This window comes from Oryx dammah, unplaced genomic scaffold (assembly GCF_014754425.2).
Source record: "Oryx dammah isolate SB20612 unplaced genomic scaffold, SCBI_Odam_1.1 HiC_scaffold_27, whole genome shotgun sequence".
Taxonomy (NCBI): domain Eukaryota; kingdom Metazoa; phylum Chordata; class Mammalia; order Artiodactyla; family Bovidae; genus Oryx; species Oryx dammah.
In genome coordinates, this window is record NW_024070211.1 from 124,085,952 (window position 1) to 124,104,316 (window position 18,365).

Genomic DNA, 18,365 nt, shown 5'->3' on the forward strand with positions numbered 1-18,365 from the left:
ATGAAATTGTCAGTATTTATCCTATTTGCCATTTAATGTCTTCAGTAACTTCTAACTGGGGCCTCATCATTGTCCTTTGCTCTAGATAACATCCTGTACTATTCAGTTTCTTTTGTGGCATGTGTGGTTATTTTTCCTCTGTAACCTTTCATTGACTGCCAGAAATGTCTATTAGCTTGATCTTCTCTTCCTTATTTAGTTAGCTATTCCTTTAAAACATAAGTCTGGCCAGATGTAACGATAAGCAGGCAGATGGCTCTTGAATGATTCTTTTCTGATAAGGAAGTAGCTTCTTTTGAAGATGTGGCTCTACAACTATCCTGGCCCAAGGCATAATTTATGATTTGTCAACTTGTATAGGGTGCTTTTCAGTCTCGTCATGATAGAAAAAATTGAATATAAACACTGATATTAAACAGTAAAGAACCTGCATTTCTGTGTGAATATTGCATTTCCTACCAGCAAGGGTAGATAAGTAATATATTTGAGTGGAAAATTGAATTAATTTAAAGAAATAAAATATCACTGTTAATAACTATCCAATTAGTGCAGATTGAGAAATTTGAAGTCCTGAAACTAAATTTATATCGGGTTACTGGAACTCCATTTGATTTTATTGGGTACCTTTATATATTCTATAAACTCTGAAGTCCATTATATTTATAAAGTCCATATTTTATTTTTTGATAAATATTGTATATTTATGGAGAAGGAAATGGAAACCTACTCCAGTATTCTTGCCTGGAAAATCCCATACAGAGGAGCCTGGCAGGCTACAGTCCATTGGGTCACAAGAGTCAGACATTACTTAGAGACTAAACCACCACCATTGTGTATTTACATATGAAGAATGATAGTCCATATCTTGCTAGAAGTTGTCAAAGGTCAGTACCTACTTATATTTGATTTACTCAGCATTTGTTCTTCAGAATTATTGAATATCGAGTCAAGTCATCACTTGAGGCAATGATGACAGTATGTTGAAATCTTTGAGGAATTCTAATTCATACTTGGATTAAAATTCACTGCCTTGTTTTAAAAGGTAAATTTTAAAATGCAACCTGTTATACTATGGACTTGGAGGAGTGCAAAATAGGAATCATTACTAAGTGGTTACAAGTTACTGTTTGTAGTAATGAAAAAGTTTTGGAAATATACAATATTGATGACTGTACAATGTTGTGAATATAATATCACTGAATATTGTACTTAATTATAAAGGTAAATGTTTATGCAAACTTTAGCACATTAAAAGTATTCAGGAAAGCATAACAAATGTGAAGACATTTATGAATATATATTCCAAAAGCACTTAGAAGAAATGGAGTAGACATCATAGTCAACAAAAGAGTCCAAAATGCAGTACTTGGATGCAATCTCAAAAATGACAGAATGATCTCTGTTCATTTTGAAGGCAAACCATTCAATATCACGGTAATCCAAGTCTATGCCCTGACCAGTAACGCTGAAGAAGTTGAAGTTGAACACATCTATGAAGACCTACAAGACCTTCTAGAACTAACACCCCCCAAAAATGTCCTTTTCATAGGAATGCAAAAGTAGGAAGTCAAGAAATACCTGGAGTAACAGGCAAATTTGGCCTTGGAGTACAGAATGAAGCAGGGCAAAGGCTAATAGAGTTTTCCCAAGAGAACGCACTGGTCATAGCAAACACCCTTTTCCAAAAACATAAGAGAAGACTCTACGAAGACTGCACCCAATATGCCAGCAAATTTGGAAAACTCAGCAATGGCCACAGGACTGGAAAAGGTCAGTTTTCATTCCAATCCCAAAGAAAGGCAATGCCAAAGAATGGTTAAACTACCACACAATTGCACTCATTTCACATGCTGGTAAAGTAATGCTCAAAATTCTCCAAGCCAGGCTTCAGCAATATGTGAACCGTGAACTTCCAGATGTTTAAGCTGGTTTTAGAAAAGGCAGAGGAACCAGAGATCAAATTGCCAACATCCTCTGGATCATTGGAAAAGAACAAAAATTCCAGAAAAACATCTATATCTGCTTTATTGACTATGCCAAAGCCTTTGACTGTGTGGATCACAAAAAACTGTGGAAAATTCTGAAACAAATGGGAATACTAGACCACCTGACCTGCCTCTTGAGAGGCCTGTATGCAGGTCAGGAAGCAACAGTTAGAACTGGACATGGAACAACAGACCAGTTCCAAATAGGAAAAGGAGTACATCAAGGCTGCATATTGTCACCCTGCTTATTTAACTTATATATGCAGAGTACATCCTGAGAAACGTTGGGCTGGAAGAAGCACAAGCTGGAATCAAGATTGCTGAGAGAAATATCAATAACCTCAGGTATGCAGATGACACCACCCTTATGGTGGTGAAAAACTGAAGAGCCTCTTAATGAAAGTGAAAATGGAGAGTGAACAAGTTGGCTTAAAGCTCAACATTCAGAAAACTAAGATTATGGCATCCAGTCCCATCACTTCATGGTAAATAGATGGGGAAACAGTGGAAACCATGGCTGGCTTTGTTTTGGGGGGCTCCCAAATCACTGCAGGTGGTGATTGCAGCCATGAAATTAAAAGACTTACTGCTTGGAAGGAAAGTTATAACCAACCTAGACAGCATATTAAAAAGCAGAGACATTACTTTGCCAACAAAGGTCCATCTAGTCAAGGGTATGGTTTTTCCAGTGGGCATGTATGGATGTGAGAGTTGGACTATAAAGAAGGCTGAGCACCGAAGAATTGATGCGTATGAACTGTGGTGTTGGAGAAGACTCTTGAGAGTCCTTTGGACTGCAAGAATATCCAACCAGTCCATCCTAAAGCAGATCAGTCCTGGATGTTCATTGGAAGGACTGATGTTGAAGCTGGAACTCTAATACTCTGGCCATCTGATGCAAAGATCTGACTCATTTGAAGACACTGATGCTGCGAAAGATTGAGGGCAGGAGGAGAAGGGGACGACAGAGGATGAGATGGCTAGATGGCATCAGCGACTCGATGGACATGGGTTTGGGTCGACTCCGGGAGTTGGTGATGGATAGGGAGGCCTGGTGTGCTGCGATTCATGGGGTCACAGAGTCGGACATGACTGAGCAACTGAACTGAACTGAACTGAAACACTTCTAAGTCATAGTGCAAATCCAATATAAAATAAGTATTTTTAGTATAATAGTACTATGAATGAGGTACATTTCCCCCCTGTTCTTTGTTGAGGATTTTAGGCAGCGTTTTTAGGCAAAAGGTATATACAAATGGAGCACTCTCTCACTCTGTGTGTATGTGTGTCTCCTCTCTATCTCTCTGTTCAAAGTAAATTTAACAGTATGTTTTAATGCCTGGTATATATATAATCCATCTTACCTTTAATGATAAGCTGAAAAATTATTTAGAAAATGATTTTCAGCTTACTAAATCTCTTTCTTTTCTTCAGGCATATTTTACCTAACCCTTCAGTAAAACTCAAGCTGAAGGTTAGAATTACTTTGCCATTCTTGCTTACTTCAGTATTTTAACTGTTATCAATAAGTTCATGTTGTAAATTTTCCTCAGTACATAATGTTTTAATACTGTTTTTAATATTTACTTCCCTAGGGATATAAAATAATTTTTGGTATCTGATATCCATTTTAATTTGTAAAGCATCATGAATAATTAAACTAAATAATCATGCATCTTTGTGCTAAAAGGAACAATTTTAAAATTTAACAAGTAAAGTGCACTTAATGATACTCTTAAATCTATTTTCAAAAGTCTCCCTTTGAAGTATGCTACATTTCTGCCTATTCTAATAAAATGCAAAGGAACAAGTGAATTATAAATAGCAGTATTAATGATGCCAGTGCAATAATAATTATTATGATGAGAAGATCTAGACCTTTTGTCCCTAAAAACCTATGAATTTATAAAACTTACAGAATTGTATACATGAATATGAATCTATGAGTATAAACTAATAGATTAGTATAAATAATTACTAAATTCAAATACACATTTGTATACACTAACTGATATAAGGCATCCATCAGGTAGTAAGTCATTCTCTCAAGTACTGAATTGATAATGTTAATTCTCAAAGTCAAAGCATCTCTCACTTCAAAATATTCATATATTGAGCAATATTCCAAATATGAAATTTCTCATACAATTGTTTCATCTTCAAATGATTCATTTTCAAATGCCATTTACCTAAATTTTCTCACAATAAAATAAATATAAACTTTGAATTAACACTTTGGTGTTCAAATTTTAGTGTTCCCCTTTCATAATTATATGGTCATTGGAAATGCATTTGGTCTCTAGTTACTGCATCTATTAGATATATATGTTCATAATAGCTAGAGTTGCTAAAAGTTTCTAAACGAATTTAAAAGAAAATTCATTCAGAAGCTATTGGTAAGCAATCATACAGAGTAATTTTTAAAGTTTTGTCATAATATTAGGGCCACTATTAAGGAAAAGATATCATTTAATTCTAGATAAGTGATGTGATCTTCACTGTTGCTTCTGTTTAGTCACTAAGTCATGTCTGACTCTTGGCAACTCCATGGACTGTAGACCATCAGGCTTCTCTGTCCTTGGGATTTCCCTGACAAGAAAGGAGTAGATTGCCATTTCCTTCTCCAAGGGATCTTCTCAACCCAGGGACTGAACCTTAGTCTCCTGCTTGGCAGGCAGATTCTTTACTGCTGAGCCATCTGGGAAGCATCACCAATTTAATCTTTACTACATTGGAATATGCGATATAGTTAGATATATTTAATGATATTTTTATAAACATAAAATCTTCCGCTTTTCATACATCCTGTTTAAGACATAAAATCTTGCCCTTCCACACAGCTTCCATAACAAAACATGGGTATGTGCAGGTGGTTCCTTAGAATTTTTCCAGATTATTTTTCTTCTCTCATATTCTGTATAGCCTTGGAGTACACTGTATAGTATAAAACCCATGATCGTACACAAAATAACATGTAACATAGGAATAAAAGAAGTGGGCAGTTAGCCATTATATGCTAATGATTGGCATGATTATTAGATGGCAAAGATGTAGAATATATCTGAGCTTTTAACACAAAAGTTTTCCTAAAAGAACAATTTGTACCCATCTACTTATAAAACATCATTTAAGAATCACTAGATATAAGGAAATGTGTAGATTTTCTAATTAAGAATATGAAAAGACAGAAGGAATGCTTGATTATACAACATGATGGAAATTACTGTTCTAGTCATCCATCAAATGCCTTGTATTTTATTCATTCAGTTATAATCTTTGTATTGTGATTTATGAATAATTTGATAAACTACTCTTTAATGAGTTTAGGTGAGTTGGCAATAACCTGTTTGGATATAAGATTTGCAATTGACTTTTAATAAAATATTTTAATTCACAAGAGAAATTCTCTGATGGAAAAGTTTAATGATATTGCAGGCTGCAGTGTGAAGTGTTACCCAGATCATTCCATAGAAAGGTTGTTAGTACTACTTTGGTAAGCCATTCTTAAATCAACAGATACTTAATGGCATCTTTGTATAGTCCTTGTTTATCTAGTCATCACTTAAGGTTGCATTGGTTAGTAGTGTTATCACCCAAAGTGACCATCTATTGAAACGGAATATCTCTCTAGGAACATGTCCAATTTATTGTGGGTGGTTTAGCAAAGTATCACTCCCATATTTTCTTCTGTATTAACTCCTATAAGCATATATATTAAACTGCATTGTGTAAACAAATATATAAAAACAGATTCTACCAAATCTTAGCTTGAAAATAAATCATGGAAAAATAATGCTTATTTTATATACCAAAAAACTGTCAGTGAATTGTTAATGTAAGATGTATCATTGTACTCATCTCACACACTAGCAAAGTAATGCTCAAAATTCTCCAAGCCAAGCTTCAACAGTACATGAACGATTAACTTCCAGATGTTCAAGTTGGATTTCAAGAAGGCAAAGAAACCAGAGATCAAATTGCCAATATCTGTTGGATCATCAAAAAAAACAAGAGAGTTCCAGAAAAACATCTACTTCAGCTTTATTGACTATGCCAAAGCCTTTGACTCTGTGGATCACAACAAACTGGAAAATTCTTCAAGAGGTGGGAATACCAGACAATCTTACCTGCCTCCTAGAAATCTGTATTCAGGTCAAGAAGCAACAGTTAGAACTGGACATGGAACAACAGACTGATTCCAAATTGGGAAAGGAGTACATCAAGGCTGTGTATTGTCACCCTACTTATTTAACTTACATGCAGAGTACATCATGAGAAATGCTGGACTGGAGGAAGCACAAACTGGAATCAAATTGCTGGGAAAAATATCAGTAACCTCAGACATGCAGATGACACCACCCTTATGTCAGAAAGTGAAGAAGAACTAAAGAGCTTCTTGATGAAAGTGAAAGAAGAGAGTGAAAAAGTTGGCTTAAAACTCATCATTCAGGAAACTAAGATCATGGCATCTGGTCCCATCACTTCATGGGAAATAGATGGGGAAACAGTGGAAACAGTGACAGACTTTTATTTTGGGGCTCCAAAATCGCTGCAGATGGTGAATGCAGCCATGAAATTAAAAGACACTTGCTCCTTGGAAGAAAAGTTATGACCAATCTAGACAGCATGTTAAAAAGCAGAGACATTACTTTGCCAACAAAGGTCCATCTAGTCACAGCTATGGTTTTTCCAGTGATCATGTATGGATGTGAGAGTTGGACTATAAAGAAAGCTGAGTGATCAAGAATTGATGCTTTTTCACTGTGGTGTTGGAGGAGACTCTTGAGAGTCCCTTGGACTGCAAGGAGATCCAAACAGTCCATCTAAAAGAAATCAGTCCTGAATATTCATTCGAAGGACTGATGTTGACAGTGAAACTCCAATCCTTTAGCCACTTGATAGGAAGTGCTGACTCATTTGAAAAGATCCTGATGCTGGGAAAGATTGAAGGCAGGAGGAGAAGGGGATGACAGAGGATGAGATCGTTGGACGCCATTACTGACTCATGGACCTGAGTTTGAGCAAGCTCTGGGAGTTGGTGATGGACAGGATGGCCTGGTGTGCTGCAGTCCATGGGGTCACAAAGAGTTGGACACATTGAGTGACTGGACTGAACTGAACTGAAGTAAGATTTATTTATGAATATAATCTAATAAAGTATATTTAGTGAGGATAATTTATTAAAGTAAGATTGTTTAGTGAGATTTACTCTTTCTGTATGACACTTCTGTGCAAGCTACTTTTGTGTAGGCACTTTTGAAGAGAAGGTCATGATTTTTCTTACTATAATTCTATCTAGTTGAATTTAAGGGCCTGTGTTAACATCTACTGGTTTATGTCAAAGGAAAGGAGAAGAGGCTTTCACTCTGATCTTTCAACTTTCTCAGCACAAAATCCTCAAAAGCTTTGTCTATCTCTTTTTACCAGAAGAACCACTGTTAATAGTAAACTGGGAAAAATTACCAGTACTAGAATAAGCTAATGTATTATAGAATTCATTTTCCTTTTGTTCTGAGCTAATTGCCATGTTGTATAAAATGATATAAAATATATATTCTAAATGTTAATTGAGATACATAATTAGATTGTATTTATTTATACATTTTTATTTATAGAATGTCTTCTCTAGACAAATTAATTTACAAAAGTAAGTTTACATATGGACTTCCCTGGTGGCTCAGATGGTTAAGCGTCTGTCTACAATGCAGGAGACCTGGGTTCGATCCCTGGGTCGGGAAGATCCCCTGGAGAAGGAAATGGCAATCCACTCCAGGACTATTGCCTGGAAAATCCCATGGACAGAGGAGCCTGGTAAGCTACAGTCCATGGGGTCGCAAAGAGTCGGACACGACTGAGTGACGTGACTTCACTTCTTCACTGACTTCACTTCAAGTTTACATATGTCACAATCTTATACTTCTATGTGAAATACCTGGTATTTCTAAAAACAAATTGCAGTAATCTGATTCAGATGCAGTATTGACATGAACCTTCCTTTTAATCTGACGATGTTATCTTGAAACAGCACTTATTTTTGTCTCTTTGTATAGGCTAAAGTAAAGCATAATTAAGTACTGCATATTTCTACTTTATTAGGGTTTTTTTTTTTTCAGTACACTTTTTTAAAAATATTTTACTACCGCATTTTGTGTAAGGAAATTGAGCATCAGGCTGGTTTGAGGGGTCTCCCAGAACCAATTTCCTGTGAATACCAAGGGGTAACTGTGGCTCTCCAAGAGCCATAAGTGAAGGCATAGTTACCCCTACACTCTTGGAAATAACAGTTTATGGAAATAGAATAGAATAGAGATCAGAGAAACGATCCATGCTTTCTGATGAGGAAAAAAAGTGAGGAATCTTTTACAATTTTCTCATTAGATAACCTACAGGCAAAATGATTTATTAATATAAGTGAAAAATAGTTACTAAAGGTATATTTTAGATATTACTTGCTTTAAAAAGGCAATTGAACTACATAGCCTACTAAAAGTTAATATTCAATTATGTATGTTTTGCCTGGAAAAAATAACTGGGCATAGAAATATATTTTTGGAAACAGAAGCAAACAAGTTAGCAGTTGTTCATCAATGCGTGTCTTCATACACTTTAACTGGTGTGTGTGTGTTTAAATCCAGAGCGCCGCAGTTAGTAGCAGCAATGCTTCACACACACTGATTCAGCATTTAATTTTTATTAAAAAACCCTAACTGTCTTCCCTCACGGTGTGAATGTGTCTGCCTCTAGGACTAGCACCATGTGTTGAATTCATTACAGTCTTTCATAGGATCCCAGGAGAGTTTATTCACAGATGCAGATTTATTGCCAGCCACCCATAACTGTTTGTTTGGCCTTCATTGTGAGCACAAAGACATGGAATTATCCAGTGGAAATAATTCATAGCAGTATATTAAAAATAATAAGCATTAGTCCTAGTCAGTGATGCTGGAGGTTTATAGATTCTGACAGCTGACTCTGGTTTTGTGGCAGCCCCCAGGATTTATGTGTGATATCATGTCTTTTCAATGTCTCACAGTAGAACTTGAGTTTTTACCATTTGAAAGAAAGCTGTAGGATGCTGGTACGATAGATCTATGCTATTTATTTTCCCATAAGTATATTTAATTATTCAGTAAAGGATCCATTAAACAATCTCATCTATTTTTAACCAATTAAGTTTACATTAAAGATTTACCATATCATTCTAATAATAGAATGTTCCATGGCACTTAACCAAGTACTCAGTACTGTGATTCTGAATCCTATAGTGCATATAAAGATCTAAAGTAAGTATGCTTTCAGAAAAAAACAGTAAATAAATACGTAGTTATCACCTTACAAAGACTTAATAGTTTAAATATTAAAGTATTATAAAATTGTATGCCTTTTTGACATTCAAATAATAAATGAAAATATTATTATCAAATTAGAAATCTTTGGATTGACGTTACACATCTTAAAGTCTGGTCATGTAAGACAAAGGAGGCAGTACAATAGTAATTCACTGCAGAGTCAGAATACATATTATTTCTGGTTATCATCCAAACATGTTTACTAAAATGTAGGGTTTTTATTTTTTTTGTATTACTACATTCCTTGTATTGCTAGAGAAAAATATGAGATTAAAATAATTTATTAGAATAAGATAGTCTCAATTATATTTTTTGAATGGTCATAGAATTTATGAACTGAAGAGCTTTTAAAAATTATATATTACATGCACTTCATTTTATTAAAAAAAAGAAAAAACAATGTCCATAATGGCTTGTTCAAGGTAACCTAATATTAATAATACAAGAGTTAAATGCCATACCTTTTTGCCTCTTAGTCCAAGGTTATTTCTACTTGTATTGTATTTTATAACCCCACACTCATAATGTATCACTTGTTATATTGCACTCATATGCCATTTTCTCTAAAACTGAATGTCATAATAAATATTCATACATGCAGGGTATGTTGCAGTTGGTTCCTGTTACTTCCTATATTCCTAGGAGGAAGAATGCAAGTTTGCCTTAGTATTGATTTCCAGTAAACTTATGTCTTGACTTTGACATATATTTAATTTTAAGCCTATTTACCAAACAATAGTTTCCATCTATGTCTAAGATTGCTTTTTCTGTTTTCATTTTGCTTTCTTTTTGAAATGTGCATATAGCTAGTGTTGTTTTCCTATTGATAAATTATTTCCCTATACCTTTTTAATATTTCTCAACCCCTTCTCACTTTGCTACACATGATGTCAGTTTGGAGTCAGTGGATATCAATGTGAAAAACAAACAAAATAAGAAAAAAAAATCTCACGAGTGTTTAACTGCTGTGGGAACAAAATCAATGATATGTCTAACTCTATCTTTATTGTTATATACTGGAATTATAACATTCTGTTGTAAACTTCAGATAACATGAGAATTTCAGTGTAAAATGAAGATTTCCACAGATGGTTCTTTAACTAATTTGTCTTTTGTTCATGGGTAACTTTTAGAAGCATAAGACTCATGATTCCAGGAATACTTTTTTGTATATTCAATACTATTTTTATACAACTCACATGTTTATATATATATATTGAATGGTATATATATATGCATTTAGAGAGTTACATAGTTTTGAAATACATGTTTAATAACCTATCGGTATATAATTGGCATTATCTATGGTTGGATTTCCTGGAAGCAGATTCTGAGGCAAAATTTCAAGTACACATAATTTATTGAAGAAGAGCTCCCAGGAATAGAAATATGAGATTTAACAAATAAAAACATGGCATGCCTAGTGAAATCTGAATTTCAGATAAACAGTGAATATTTACATGAAATATTCAGGACATACTTCTACTAAAATAATATTCATTTTTTGAAATTAAAATTTATCTCAGAGTCCTTCTTTTTAATCTGATGACCCTAGTTAACAGAGAGGTAGTAAAGACAGATCAGGGAAGGGAAAGAACTAAGCAAAAGTGTAGTATTAGTTGGATCCAGGCTTCACCTGAACCTTTGGCAGTGCTGATTGTATGGGCGGTCTGAATTACCCCCATGAAGTTGGTCCTGCACGGAGTCTGAGCTTTCGTACTAGTATGGCTCAGTGAGTGGCTGCAGACTGTAGGGGAGAGGTGTGATTGTTATTCAGTCACTAAGTCAGGTCTGACTCTTTGTGACCCCACAGACTGCAGCACACCACACACTTCCCTGTCTGTCACTATCTCCCAGAGTTTGCTCAAACTCATTTCCTTTGAGCTGGCGATACCATTCAACCATCTCACCCTCTGTCACCCCATTCTCTTCCTGCCCTTAGTCTTTCCCAGCATCAGGGTGGTCTCCAGTGAGTTGCTTCTTCACATCAGGTGGCCAGAGTGTTGGAGCTTCAGCATCAGTCCTTCCAGTGAATATCCAGGGTTGATTTCCTTTAGGATTGACTGGTTTGATCTCCTTACTGTCCAAGGGACTCTCAAGAGTCTTCTCCAGCACCACAGTTCCAAAGCATCAATTCTATAGCACTCAGCCTTTTTTATGATCCAACTCTCACATCCATACATGACTACTGGAAAAACCATAGCTTTGACTATATGGACTTTTGTTAGCAAAGTGATATCTCTGCTTTTTAATATTCTAAGATGATCATAACATTTCTTCCAAGGACCAAGTAAGTGTCTTTTAATTTCATGGCTGCAGTCACCATCTGTAGGGATTTTGGAGACCAAGAAAATAATATCTGCCACTGTTTCCATTTTTTCCCCATCTATTTACCATGAAGTGATGAGACCAGGTGCCATGATCTTAGTTTTTGAATGTTGAGTTTTAAGCCAGCCTTTTCACTCTTATCTTGCACCTTCATCAAGAGGCTCTTTAGTTCCTCCTTACTTTCTGCCATTAAGGTGGTATCATCTGCATATGTAATGTTGTTGATATTTCTCTTGGCAACTTGATTCCAGCTTGTGATTTATCCAGCCCAGAATTTTGCATGATGTCCTCTGCACAGAAGTTAAATAAGCGGGGTGACAATATACAGCCTTGATGTACAATTTGTCTAGTTTTGAACCAGTCCATTTTTCCATATCTGGTTCTAACTGGTGCCTCTTGACCTGCCTACAGGTTTCTTAGGAGACAGGTAAGGTAGTAAAGAATTCCCATCTCTTTAAGAATTTTCCACAGTTTGTTGTGATCCACACAGTCAAAGGTTTTATCATAGTCAATGAAGCAGAAGTTGATGTTTTTCTGGAATTCGCTTCCTTTTTCGATGATCCACTATATGTTGGCAATTTCATCTCTGGTTCCCCTGACTTTTCTAAATCCAGCTTGTATATCGGTTCACATACTATTAAAGCCTAGCTTGAAGGATTTTGAACATTATCTTGATAACATGTGAAATGAACCCAACTGTACAGTAATTTGAACATTCTTTGGAATTGCCCTTCTAACCTCCTGGATGGATTACTCCCGTTTCAACAAGGGCAAGTCTCTAGAGAAGATGGTAGCTGTGAGTGTTTAGTGGGCAGGAATCACATTGAATACAGACATATTTATGTGTTTAGGCATGTAAACCTACCAAAGTACCTCATCTTCCTTGCCAAAGATAAAATACCTAATATCATCCTATCAAACAGACTCTGGTTACCAAGAAATCATAAGGAATGCCTTATTATAGCAGGCATTTAAGACATCTCATAATTAAACATTTAAGACAGTTGCATCCTCTGCTTATTATTGTTACAGAACTTTGATTGCATGATTTGTTGAACAGAGTGAGATAACTAAGTTATTATCTGTTCCTAATACTTATACTCTCTAAATCAGTTGTAATTTTTGTAAACACTATATAAGTTTTAACTGGAATAATCAATTATATTGTAATATCTTTTGGGTTGTTATATTATTACTGATGTAAAATGTTCATTTCTGTACCTTTTAATGTTAATTTCAAAGATATTTAGGTCTTAGCAGAATATGCTATATATGTGGATCTCTATGGTCTTTCCAAGTGGTGCTAGATCTGCCTGCCAATGCAGGAGACATGAAAGGTGGGTTGGATCCCTGGGCTGGGAAGATCCTCTGGAGGAGGAAATGGCAACCTGCTCTAGTTTTCTTGCCTGGTGAATCCCATGGGCAGAGAAGCCTGGTGCCCTATAGTCTAAAGGATCCCAAAGAGATGGGCAAAACTGAAGCAAGTTAGCACAGGACAGCATGACACATAGCATGTCTCTATGCTAAGTGACATTTGCCTGGTCAAAGGACAAAAGAGCTGGCATTTAAGGAGCTGAAAACAAGTCGAAAGAATACAACAAAGGCAAAAGTGAGTTAAGAAAAAGAAGGCCAAATGAATTTCGATAGAAAATGACTGATTTCAAGTGATGGAAACAGGAAACAAGTTCAAGCTTGGATTGAAGCCTCAGGTGTATGGAGTCAGATATAGACTCTAGTGGAAACAAAGTACAGAGGTGAGGGCAAGTTAAAGATGAATTATGAGCTACATTATGAAGGGTCATTTTGGGGAAGTTTACATGTGACTGAAGGCAATGGCGACCCACTCCAGTACTCTTGCCTGGAAAATCCCATGGGTGGAGGAGCCTGATAGGCTGCAGTCCATGGGGTCGCTAAGAGTCGGACACGACTGAGCGACTTCACTTTCACTCTTCACTTTCCTGCATTGGAGAAGGACATGGCAACCCAGTCCAGTGTTCTTGCCTGGAGAATCCCAGGGACGGGGGAGCCTGGTGGGCTGCCGTCTATGGGGTCGCACAGAGTCGGACACAGCTGAAGCGACTTAGCAGCAGCAGGGACTACCTGAATTGAATTTTTGAAACTTGCTCTAAAGGACCAGAAGTTAAAGGGCTGCCTCACTCATAGAGAAATTGTTTTAAAATGTTTAGTATTTCAGGAAATGCAATATCGTTCATCAAACTTCCCATCTCAACAACATTATTATTTAAATAAATCAAGTAACTTGTTAAATAGTTTGACAATATTATATTATAAAATTAAAATATATTTCTTCATGAGAAGTTAAATTATGAAAATGTGCAGGAAGAAATTTGCCCTTAGTTAATCATTCCAAGGCAACAATTATTAACCCTTTTTTACTCTCTTCCTGACTTCTTGCTGTGTATATTATTTTTACATAATTGTAATCAATTGGTGTATATAACATTAAATATGCTGATTAAAATTTCTGTTCTTCCTGATTATAAATAAATATTTGCTTATTGCAAGTAATAATTAGAAAACATAGAAACAAATGTAATGAAGAAATGTAACTCAGAACCTAAATTAAAAATTGCTGCTAATTCAGTATTTCAAGTTGTTTCTTATTACTGAAGACTTTAAAAATAGGGAATATAATAATTAAAAATAAATTTTATTTTCACAATGAAAAAATATGATGATCTCTTGGTGTGTGAAAGGATGAACTATTTTAAATTCTGTAACAGCAAGTTCTATTTTTAAAAACCTAGCTATTATTTTTACAAGATAGAGAACTAAACAACATGTAATATTGTGTTAAAAGGTCATCAACAAATCAAGAGAAACTATGAGATTTGTGAAGGGTAATGAAGCTCAGGAAAACCATTGTCTGTAACATGAAGAGTAGAGTCTCCCTCTCTATGTCACACCTTTGTTTTTGTTCATGGGTTCTGTATGAAACAAAAAATCCAACTGAATTCCTGAGTTTGATATCCCAGATGATAAAGTAACAACAGCCATTTATATTTATAATGTTGGAAAATCAGAATATATTGCTAATTCTATAACAGTATATAGAATCCCCAAACTCTATATAATTTACTGATGTGTAAATGTAAGCTCAGTGTCAGAGACACAGAATATCATTTATAGGAGATGATGATCTTAAGGAAAAAACACTGGTTAAGAAACAGTAATTTAAAGAATTATTTCTTATCAAAATTGAGTGTCTAGTTCTTCTGAAAGTTAAATAATTTGCTAAGTTATAACCAGAAAAATAACTCAGATACACATAAAAATCATCAACATGTATTCTAATATTTTAAAAAGTAATTTTCCATTTGATTTATAGACTCATAATGTAAGAGCTAGAAAAGGGCTTAGTTCAGAGGATTTAAACTATCCTTAGTAAAGCTTACAGATTTCACCAAGGAGACATCAGGGTATGATGCTGATATCTACTGAGTGGCTCTAGGTCCTCTGCTCCCACTGGAACCAAAGCCCATCTACTTTGTAGCCCGTGTATACTGGACTTTTGCCTGGAATTTTATGTGGGGGTGGGGGGTGGGGAAAGTTTTAGATGATTTAATAAGGAGGTGAAATTTTCAGATTTCATTTGAGGATATTTTATGTTGTATGTGAGAAATTAATGGTCATTCCAGTCAAGTTCACATACTGGTTAATTCAAAACTAACACTAAATCTTCCAAAAGTGCTAAGTTCTTTCCACTGCACTTCTTCACTGTGTGCATTTGAAGATCTGTCTTCTAAAAATGGTGGGAGAGTATTCTGCTCACTGCATCATAATTATGTGTATGAAATATACAAAGTAGTTTGGGGTATGGAGAACATGAACAGTTCAATCATTATAAACAGATTATATTTTTATGATAAATTTTAATCCCTAAAATTCATTACTATGATTGGGAATATTATAACTTTGATAACGTCTGCTTAAAGTCTAAAAAGATGTTTCAAGCTTATTATTGAAAAATAAATACATCAGTTCAGTTCAGTTCAGTTCAGTCGCTCAGTGGTATCTGACTCTTTGTGACCCCATGAATCACAGCATGCCAGGCCTTTCTGTCCATCACCGATTCCTGGAGTTCACTCAAATTCCTCTCCATCGAGTTGGTAATGCCATCCAGCCATCTCATCTTCTGTTGTCCTCTTCTCCTCCTGCCCCCAATCCCTCCCAGCATCAGGGTCTTTTCCAATGAGTCAACTCTTTGCATGAGGCGGCCAGAGTACTGGAGTTTCAGCTTCAGCATCACTCCTTCCAGTGAACACCCAGGACTGATCTCCTTCAGAATGAACTGGTTGGATCTCCTTGCAGTCCAAGGGACTCTCAACAGTCTTCTCCAATACATCACTACTACCATTTAAAATACACAAAATCATTCAGCAGCCTAAAAATAAAAAAGGTTTTGATTGAGTTAACTTACCCATCCAGAATCTTTGTACCTTTATCTGTCTTGTGAGGCAAGAATTAACTAATGTAACATAATTCTTTCTATCCTGTGTTGTTAAGGATACTTCACCTTGCAAATTGCAAGAAATGCTCATTTAAACTAACTTAATCAATGAGGAAATTTATTATCACATATATAGAAATTACAGAGATATGGTAGACATTGAGGTTTGTTATTTCAGCCATTCAATTATGTTTTGTATGACCCAAGATCTTTCTATTTTAGTCTAGTGCTCTCAGGGTTGATGACATTTTTTTAGACATTCAAGATATCTAAAGGAGTTCTGCCAGCATCTACTGGATCATGGAAAAAGCAAGAGAGTTCCAGAAAAACATCTATTTCTGCTTTATTGACTATGCCAAAGCCTTTGACTGTGTGGATCACAATAAACTGTGGAAAATTCTGAAAGAGATGGGAATACCAGACCACCTAACCTGCCTCTTGAGAAATCTGTATGCAGGCCAGGAAGCAACAGTTAGAACTGGACATAGAACAACAGACTGGTTCCAAATAGGAAAAGGAGTACGTCAAGGCTGTATATTGTCATCCTGCTGATTTAACTTTTATGCAGAGTACATCATGAGAAACGCTGGGCTGGAAGAAACACAAGCTGGAATCAAGATTGCTGGGAGAAATATCAATAACCTCAGATATGCAGATGACACCACCCTTATGGCAGAAAGTGAAGAGGAACAAAAAATCCTCTTGATGAAAGGGAAAGAGGAGAGTGAAAATGTTGGCTTAAAGTTCAACATTCAGAAAACGAAGATCATGGCATCCAGTCCCATCACTCCATGGGAAATAGATGGAGAAACAGTGGAAACAGTGTCAGAATTTATTTTTTTGGGCTCCAAAATCACTGCAGATGGTGACTGTAGCCATGAAATTAAAAGACGCTTACTCCTTGGAAGAAAAGTTATGACCAACCTAGATAGCATATTCAAAAGCAGAAACATTACTTTGCCGACTAAGGTCCATCTAGGCAAGGCTATGGTTTTTCCAGTGGTTATGTATGGATGTGAGAGTTGGACTGTGAAGAAGGCTGAGCGCCGAAGAGTTGATGCTTTTGAACTGTGGTGTTGGAGAAGACTCTTGAGACTCCCTTGGACTGCGAGGAGATCCAACCAGTCCATTCTGAAGGAGATGAACCCTGGGATTTCTTTGGAAGGAATGATGCTAAAGCTGAAACTCCAGTACTTTGGCCACCTCATGCAAAGACTTGACTCATTGGAAAAGACCCTGATGCTGAGAGGGATTGGGGGCAGGAGAAGAAGGGGACGACCGAGATTGAGATGACTGGATGGCATCACTGACTCATGAACGTGAGTCTGAGTGAACTCCGGGAGTTGGTGATGGACAGGGAGGCTTGGCGTGCTGCAGTTCATGGGGTCGCAAAGAGTCGGACATGACCGAGTGACTGAACTGAACTGATAGGAGTTCTGAGTGTTATATCCAGACCCATGGATGTCCATAGATAGTGGGAAAAAAGGTAACTTCCTAGTCTTTCTTATAGAAGATATCAGTGCTTTTGTAGAAGCAAACCAGCTGACTTGCCATCATATCTTGTGTACTTTTACCAATCAATGCAAGGAAGATGAACTGAACCAACTTTGCCTTCTTTGGGGACTGCATATAGGTTCAGTTAAATGCATAGCTGTATGCATGTTGCATGGGAATAGCCACCTGGATAAAATCTAGAATCTATGTCTAAAGAGAGAGCAAGAATGGGTGATGATTAGGCAAATATCTGTGTCCACTCCACAATGCTCACAGCATATGGCTATGTTTATAATCAGCAATTATGAATGGTAATAATATCAGACAATGTAAAGCTAATCTGAATTTGAATAGAATTCTCAAATGTCACTCTAGGCATTCCTACCCAAGCCTTCTCTAACCATTTAAACCTTTGTTAGAAATCAGCTGAAAATAGCAGAACAGATTTGCATTGGTAATACTAATCTGAATACTTTCAATGAGTTAAATATTTAGGCATCATGATGCCTCATGATACATTGATTAGAGAGAAGATTAAAAGCTGAAAACAAGTAACCAAATGACCTCAGGAATTTGGCATAGATAATGACTAAAGCCTTTGCCAAACTGCAGACCTTCCCTGTCCTTGACCACTTGGAGGCTTTAGCCAGCTATATTCAGTTCAGTTCAGTTCAGTTCAATCACTCAGTCGTGTCTGCCTCTTTGTGAGCCGATGGACCACAGCACGCCAGGCCTCCC